Genomic DNA, 8,060 nt, shown 5'->3' on the forward strand with positions numbered 1-8,060 from the left:
TTAAAGACTTGTTTAAGTGTGAGGTAGGATCCTCTACAATGTCAGAAAAGTGAAAATTTTGCAAAGTAGAAAAAGTCTAGGGATTTCATTCAGTTCAATTCATTCCACTCAAAACATCACATTGTTAGTTCAAATAGAACAAAGCCATAACTAGGCAGATGGAAATACTTCTCATCCATTTTCAAGATATTCTAAATTAACTTCTTTTTAGAAAACTCTGTTTAAACAGCCAATAGCAAAGATGGTGTCTTTAGTTAGCTTTTGCACACAAATACCAAGCATTTACTTTTACATAAGATAAAATCAGTACAAGTTACTGAATTAAAATGTCTGTTAACACAAGACCATCCTGCAATATCTCCTTCTCAGTGAAAACAAGAGGGCATATGATCAACAGAAACAAATTCCCAGCAGATTAATTAAGTTAGTTTTATAATATCACAGTGACAACTGTAGTTTGAAAACAGAGGAATGAGCTAAGCAGAGGTCTCTTTTAGCAATATGAAAGCAGAGAGCATTATAGAGAAATTGGTGAGAAAGCAAGCATTTGTTCTAAAAATAGGTAGATGAAAAACAATTTTAAAACCAAATGTATTGTCCTATTTCATCAATGCTACCACAACTAAGTGATACTCAGATATAATAAATAAGTAATAAATATTTTGCTCACTGATTTATTATAAACAGAAATTTACTCACTTTTGTAGCTACAACAACTTAAAAACATTTTTCTCTAGGAAAAAGATCTTATTATACAATTATTTTCCCACAATCTATTTATTGCTATTGCAAAATCTGTTTAAATGGAAACAAATAATAGGCTAAATCAAATAAATTCTATTGCATTCCACAGCATTCTCACAGCCCCTAAGTCCCATAAACTTTCAGCATATGCAATGTGTTGAGTGAAAAGAGTTCTATAGCTTCCCTCCATACTGCTTAAATAAACACTTTTGTGTTATTTTTGAGCTTCCCAGTGGCTAACTTTGTTTGATGTTCCCTACCCCTGCACACTTGATGCCATTCATGATCTTGTCACCCTACTTCTCTCTCACCTTTGTTGAGCAGAAGAATCATTGCCTGCTGTCACTTCATTGACAAATCTAATTGTACCATTTAATTTTTCTACATTTTCATTCATTTCATTCATTCTCTGAAGCTTCTTCAGGTTTTTTTTGTTTGTTTGTTTTCCAGTCATGGAACTGGATATAGTATTTAAAAAGTTAAATATCATGGCTTACTGCATATCTATTGATTGATACAATGATGTATTTAATGTTCTCTTATTTTCTCTGCTGCTTTCCTAATAATTGTTAGCTGCGTACTTGCATTTTTTCTGACCTCCTAAGCACAAGACCAAAATTTTCATAGAAAGATTTAACTGCTAAATATAATGCTAAGTGAAATATGTAAAAAATAAAAGTATTTTCATATCAGTTTACATTTATCTTCACTGAATTTAATTTTAAATTTTAATAACCAGACATTTAGGCCACTCCTATTTAACACCTTTAATAACTTAGTATGATCACCAAATTTACCAAATAATGATACACTACTTTTCCAGCATATTCACATGTTCAAATATATTTTGAGACACATGGACCCCAGTATATGTCCCATAGAACTTCACTCTTGGGCTCTGTAACCCTGTGAAAACTGACCAAAAAATTCGTATCTTCTCCAATATTTTACAATCTTTTATGAATGCAGGAACTTTCCTCTTAGCCAGCTGCAGTTTCCTCTGTGTTTTCTCTTAGCCATCTGTGCGCTTTCCTGCAGTGTTTGGTAATATTGACACTGTTAGATGCATTCTAGTTCTTTTTAAAAAGGTATTTATTATGGTTTGAACCATTTTGCCCAGTACTGATTTAATGGCCTAAACTCTTTCAATCTAAAACTGGCAACATAGTTGCCATAATCTCACATCTCAAAAGCTATCAAAATAGCTTTAAAGAATGCATCACAGCTACCATTGGGCTATTTCATCCCTGAGTGTCTTTAAAAAACTTAGGTGTACATCCCTTCATTTTGTTTTGTACCACCTTGAACTGAAAAAGCATGACTTCATATGAGCTCCCCCACAAAAATTAAGGCGTCAGAATCTACAAAAGTCCTTCTACAGCACAAGCAGAATTAAAGCATTACAATTTTGTTCCTATAGCTTCTTCTAAGTGCTTCTCTTTTCCTTGATTATCTTTCAGCAGTACAGACAGTCTCTCAGACTTGCCTCTGCTCTTTTGTAGAAACAGAATTTCTTAATTCTTGTTTCTTTCAACTATTTCAGTTGAGAAATCTCTTAAGTATCTTGGAATTATTTTGATTAACCTTGATGTGGGTTTGCTGTTTGTTTTTTTTTAATTTACATTTAGTCTTAAGAAGCTTACAGTCCTCACATTTTCTTTAAAAATCTCCATCAATCTGAAGGATGTCTTGCCCTCAGTAGCCTGATACCCTGCTGATTAGCCATGTGGTTTCCCTTTTACCCTTTCTCAAGCCTTTCTAGCTAAGCAGAATGTATTTGTTCTCTGCCTTCAATAATACCTTAAATAGTCTCTGTGCCATCTGCCATGACTTGACCCTCTTAGTGACCCTCTTAGTATTCCTTCCAGATTCTCCTGAAGCTCTTGTTTATAATTGTCCTTTCTGAAGTTCACCCCAGCTGTGGGGAGATTTCATGGCTTCTTAGCAGCCCTGCAAGGATACTGAATCTAGAGAGAGAAGTAATTTGAACAACATCCACCTGGCTTTTGCTTCCTCTCTCATCTTTTAACTGTCCAGTCCACAAAAATTACTAATTTAGTCTCAGCAGTCCTCTAAGTAATCTTACTGCAAAGTATGTGTCACTCTGTCCAATCTAATTTTCTCTCTAAGATCCAGTCTCAGTAACAGCCTCCTGCCTTCAGGGGAGCTCCAGGGCAGAGTGATGGCTGTCCTTCATCCACCCCTCCTTAGACAATATCCGACCACTATCTTGTGGTCAGGTTTTATTAACAGCATCATTGCCTTGCTATGTACCCAGCACATCACTGATCAGAGAAAAAAATCTGTCCCTTGGGGATACTCACAACATGTGGCACTTGGGGCAACCGTATCCGGAGAGGGACACTTTCATAAGATCCTGGTGATCACCAGGTTTTTGTAATCCTTTTCTTCCACTCCACAAAAGAGCTATTTTAAAATACCCCTATTTTCCTCATGAATGATGGTAATCCTTGTCTGTTAAAAATTCAAGTGCTGAAATCATGTCTTGTAGACACGTCCAGAACTGTCAGCATTTTGTTTCACACACCTCACCATTTCAAGCCTATTGGCCGCTTCAGGTGGCTTTTCAGATGCCAGCTAATGAAACAATGCAGGATTACTCTAGAACTATTTCTGTAGGCACTTCTTAAATGCATGACACATAAACCTACAAAAGGACCCATCCGTCACTGTAAGTTGAAAAAATTCTGCTGGTCCTGTCAGTATGCTTGGATGAACATAATGGAAATAACACAGTTTTTTTGCTGTTTAATGAGATAATCCAATTGTTTTCTCTGGTTTTAAACTATGAAAAAGCATTTCAGTGTTAATTATTTGCCAACAATTTCTGAAATTGTGTGTTGAAATGCTGTGTCATGGGAGTTTCTGCACAATAGACAGATATCATCTCAATTTATATCCAATATTGAACACTTATCTAAAGATTTAATTTAAATCTACAAAAATCAAGCAACGTGGATTTCTCCCAGTGACACTGGTAGTAAAATAAGGCATGGTACATGACATCGAATGAGTGTGAACACACACTGAAATTTACTTTCCAGCATGAAGTCCCAGTAAAGCAAAGGTGCAAATAACAGCATGTGATTGATGAGAACTAGGGTTTGCAGTGTTATCTTCCAATTACATTTGTCACTTAAATTATGCCAACATGTTGGTATCTGTTCATCATTTTTGCATTGCACACATTATATAAAACCACTCCTGGGACCAAGTAATTATTTTTCATATGTCATATATTTTTTCTGAAGAAAACTGTGCATTGTTTCAGGTGGGTTTTGTGCAACAAAATTTTTACACACAAGCTGATTTAGAACTCAGCATAGCAGAAAAGTATTTGCAAGTAGTAACAATTAATTCCACTGGATTTTTATTGGGCTATTTTCAGATACAGATGAATGCATTTTGTTCACAAAAATAAGAGCTTTTCCAAGCATTATTATTAGGCAATAATTAAAGTGTTCAAATTATCATTCTGAAATTTTCTAATTGTTTCAATAATGTTGTCCCTTCCTTAAACAACTGAACACTTCTCTCAAAGAACAAGCTCTCCAATTTTAAAATAACAGTTTATCCAAAAAGGGAGGAAAACCAAGCCAATGCCTGTTGTGTGTCCAAATAAGTTATTCTAATGACACAGAAATGACATCACAGTAAGAACACTATAAGCCAAAAGCTAAATTGTGTGTGAACAAAACACAGCCATCATTCTTTAACAAATACAAAGTTTTCATTTATCCATTGCACCAAAGGAAATTGACCACTAACTTTCATGAAAAGAGTCAAATCATAAGATCATCGCTATTTTTACCAAATGAGGGAATCTAACATAAACTTATTTAATTTTCCGATTTCCTGACAAACTTCAAAAGCTGTTTATGGCTTCAGAGTCACAAGCAAAGACAGAGCTCAGGTCTTTCACCAAGAAATACAGTAACATGAGCATCTTTTGCAGTAACAGGACTTGTGGCACTTACTTCAGCAGAGTTGGCATTTCATTCATGAGCAGGTAAGGGTGCCATGCGTGCACACACACACGAACATACACGCATAACACTTGTTAGCACATTAGAGCAGAACAACAAATTTTTAGGATATCTGCCCTTCACAAAGTTAACCCACAGAATTTTTTTATTAATTTTTGTTGTTGAAATGTAATTTTTCTGTTAGTGAGCACTTAAACAGTTCCATAAAGCAATGATCTGAAAGAAAAGCCTACTCAACTTTATAAATCAGATACATATAACTGGATTTAAGATGAATGATTTAAGTGAAGTGGGAACCAAATGCACTAGTTTTCTCTTAAAATTACACATAGGCTAATGGACTAAGAGAAAAAAGGAAAAAATATTTTTATTCAAAACAGCTCTAGCATTGAAATGTTCAATAACTCTACAACAAAACACTGCATTAGATGGATAACAATGACTATTCTTAACTGTAAACTGTAGATTGTTCCAAGAAACAACCTATTATTCTGTAGCTTTTCAAATTAGAGAAATAGTATCAAATTCAAGATCTTGTCAGTATGCCAAAACAAACAAAACACCAAACAAAAACCTTAGCACACACGCACCCCAGAAAAACCCAACCCCCCAAATGACTAAACCAGTTTTTGAGTAAAATGAGACAGGTGGCAAAAGGTCTCTGTATAATTTGGGAAACCACCATTATTTGACTACATTCATTTCATTCTTAAACATCCAAATTTTCACTTACTAAAACTTACTGATAATAAAAACCCTATCCCATTATATATTTAATTTCATCCTGTGGATATTAAAATAAACTATGTTCTGAAATTAAGAGTTAAAATACCTCCTTTTGTTTTCCATACATATTTGCCTATATAAATATACTTCATCATTTTACAAATTACAGTATTTATATTAAAGCTTTCATTCAGCAAATCATTACAGCTTAACAAAGAACAAACAATTCCTGTGTTTTGGTTCTGTCTTTAAATCACTTTTGGAGATAATGAAAACCAGCCAAAATGAGTGACTGCAAATAATACAAACAACATATTTATTTAGAAAAATAAACTGAAAATGTTGCTTGTCTAGATTTCTCCACGAAGTATAGACAAATGGCTAGAAAAATTTTATGTCAAGTACATATTACAAATGACTTCTTTAGCAGTAACTGGGACTAAATGTCAATGTTCAATAGGAACATTTTTTGATGTATAATTCAATAGACTAAATTTCTTGGCTGCTAATATGATAAAAAAAAAAATGGATGCTATTAAAAAAGATTGTATCCCCTTTTTAAATACACCTTATCATGTTTCTGCTTTTTCATATATATACATATGTATATATGTATGTATATGCATGTATTTATTTCATCCTAAAAAAGGACCATAGTCCTTTCTGTGAAGAGATCCCCATAGTGAAAGAGAGCATAACTGTCTTTCTTCAGCTCTAACTTTTTAATTCCTTTTGGAGCCCTGGCAAAGTATAGCTTGTTATGGTCAAAAATCTCCTGGGGCCATCTGTGCAAATGGTGGCACACATCATTACCCTGAATGGAAGTGACAGTGCAAATACTAGAAGTGCATCAAGATGCAATCTCTAAGAGCGGAACTTCCTCAAAGTTGGGTGGAGGACAGGAGACAGCGTCCTTTTAAGTGACTGAACTTCACTTATGCCCTGTTCCTGTATGGCTTTGAATATATACAAGGGATGACAGAGGTGTTCTTCCCCACAGACAGTAACATTCCTCTGTTACAATAAATGTATTCATTTTCTGAAATTACGTAAGTGCTTTGTTTCTCCTTTTGGCTACATTTTGAAGTATTTGTTGATGCTGGCTGTACCCATAAAAAACTCATTTGGTACTCTGGTTGGTCAGCACAGAACTCTGGTGTCAGGCTTGGAGACAGCAGTTTCTGCAACGGGGCAAGACATTTAGTTCTCTTATCCTTCTTTCCCACTGAATGGAATTTAAGGCTGTGGCTTTTGCCAGGACCCAGCTTGTAGCTGCCAGATCTGAGAAAGATGATTCAATGCAGATTACACTAGTGATCAGTTGTGCTCTGACTTGAAGGGTTTTTCCATTCTCCACTAAGGGTCAGGTTCCTGGTTACTTCTCAGATCTGGTCTGCAAGAAGTCACAATGATGGATCTGATATGCGAATTAATTGACGTGCCTCCAAATATAGACATTCCTTCAAGCCTGAAGGTGCTGTTAAAAAGAAAAGAAGGGCAAAGTTATAAAAGTGTTACTTTAACTAGACAAGTTAATAAACAAAACATAACTTTAAATTATCATTCCACTTTTCATGTAAGCAAGAGCTCAAAAAACAATGTTATTTTGAAACTTGATCTTTTATAGTTGCGCTTTATTATGTATACATAATACATAAATGGTTCTATGCTGGGGTAAATGGGTTAGCTTTGGTGTCTTTGAATTCACATTATTTACACCCCTTGTGAAATCTGGACTCTAATACTTGCTCATAAATTAAACAGAAACTGAAGTCAGCAGAAGTTCCCCACCTGACAAGTTTTCTAGTCACTGAAATACTATATAAAATTCTGATTTGAATCTTTCACGTGCCTTTTTGTGAAACTGTTTCAATTTGTATGAAACACTAATAATGCTGCAACCTAATGCTGAGGTTCACTGACTTACTGAGTTTTCCTAACTTTATTTATAAGGCAAGATAAAGCAGCAGCATCAAAAAAAGAGATCTTAGAATACTTACCTGATAGCTGGGACAATAATTTGGGTTAAAGGATTAAATTCACACCTCCTGAGGAAAAGAATAACAACTTCCTCATCCAGTTTTGGTGGTTTACACCCAGAGGTACATACTTCAAGGAAGAGGAATATCACTTCTTTGCCATTAGTTTTGTGAATCTAGCCCCTCATTCACATTTCCTCTTATTTCTTATGGACTTGAACGATTTAAGCTGATAAAGATTGCCAAAGGGTAGGACGGAATTTCACTGTCAGACAAAAAAAAAGGAATCTGAATTTGATGTAATGTAAACCCTTTTAGTTTCTTTCCCCCACCACTCAATGAGAAAAGATAAAATATTTAGGGAAATTTATTTAACACTCAGACTTGTTACAGTGACCCAGTGTAACCCAATTGTCTCGCAAACATGGTATAACAAATCTGTGATACCACTGGCTTAGCAGGCAGTTTTTTTCCTAGTCAGTTATTCAGGGTTTGACTCACATTGTTAATGAAAAAGAAGAGTGTTCTAAACATCTGTTAGCAGCTTATTTTTAAACTGAAGACAATCTTCATATCAGTAAAAACACACAACACTTTCTCAGCT

General features: G+C 34.8%; 1 protein-coding gene across 5 annotated transcripts in view; it reads right to left on the bottom strand.

Moving 5' to 3' along the window:
- Nucleotides 1-1,496: 1,496 nt before the first annotated feature.
- Nucleotides 1,497-8,060, bottom strand: part of PRR16 (proline rich 16) — a 154,642-nt gene continuing 148,078 nt past the window's right edge. For 3 of the 5 annotated variants that reach the window (XR_007200907.1, XR_007200905.1, XR_007200904.1), the window contains 2 exons: nucleotides 7,478-7,721; nucleotides 1,497-6,954 (listed from right to left, as the gene is read on the bottom strand). The gene's annotated coding sequence lies outside the window, so the exon portion shown is untranslated. The remainder of the gene's footprint in view (nucleotides 6,955-7,477; nucleotides 7,722-8,060) is intronic. The other 2 variants (XR_007200903.1, XM_048291448.1) reach the window with 1 other exon arrangement.

This window comes from Corvus hawaiiensis, chromosome Z (assembly GCF_020740725.1).
Source record: "Corvus hawaiiensis isolate bCorHaw1 chromosome Z, bCorHaw1.pri.cur, whole genome shotgun sequence".
Taxonomy (NCBI): domain Eukaryota; kingdom Metazoa; phylum Chordata; class Aves; order Passeriformes; family Corvidae; genus Corvus; species Corvus hawaiiensis.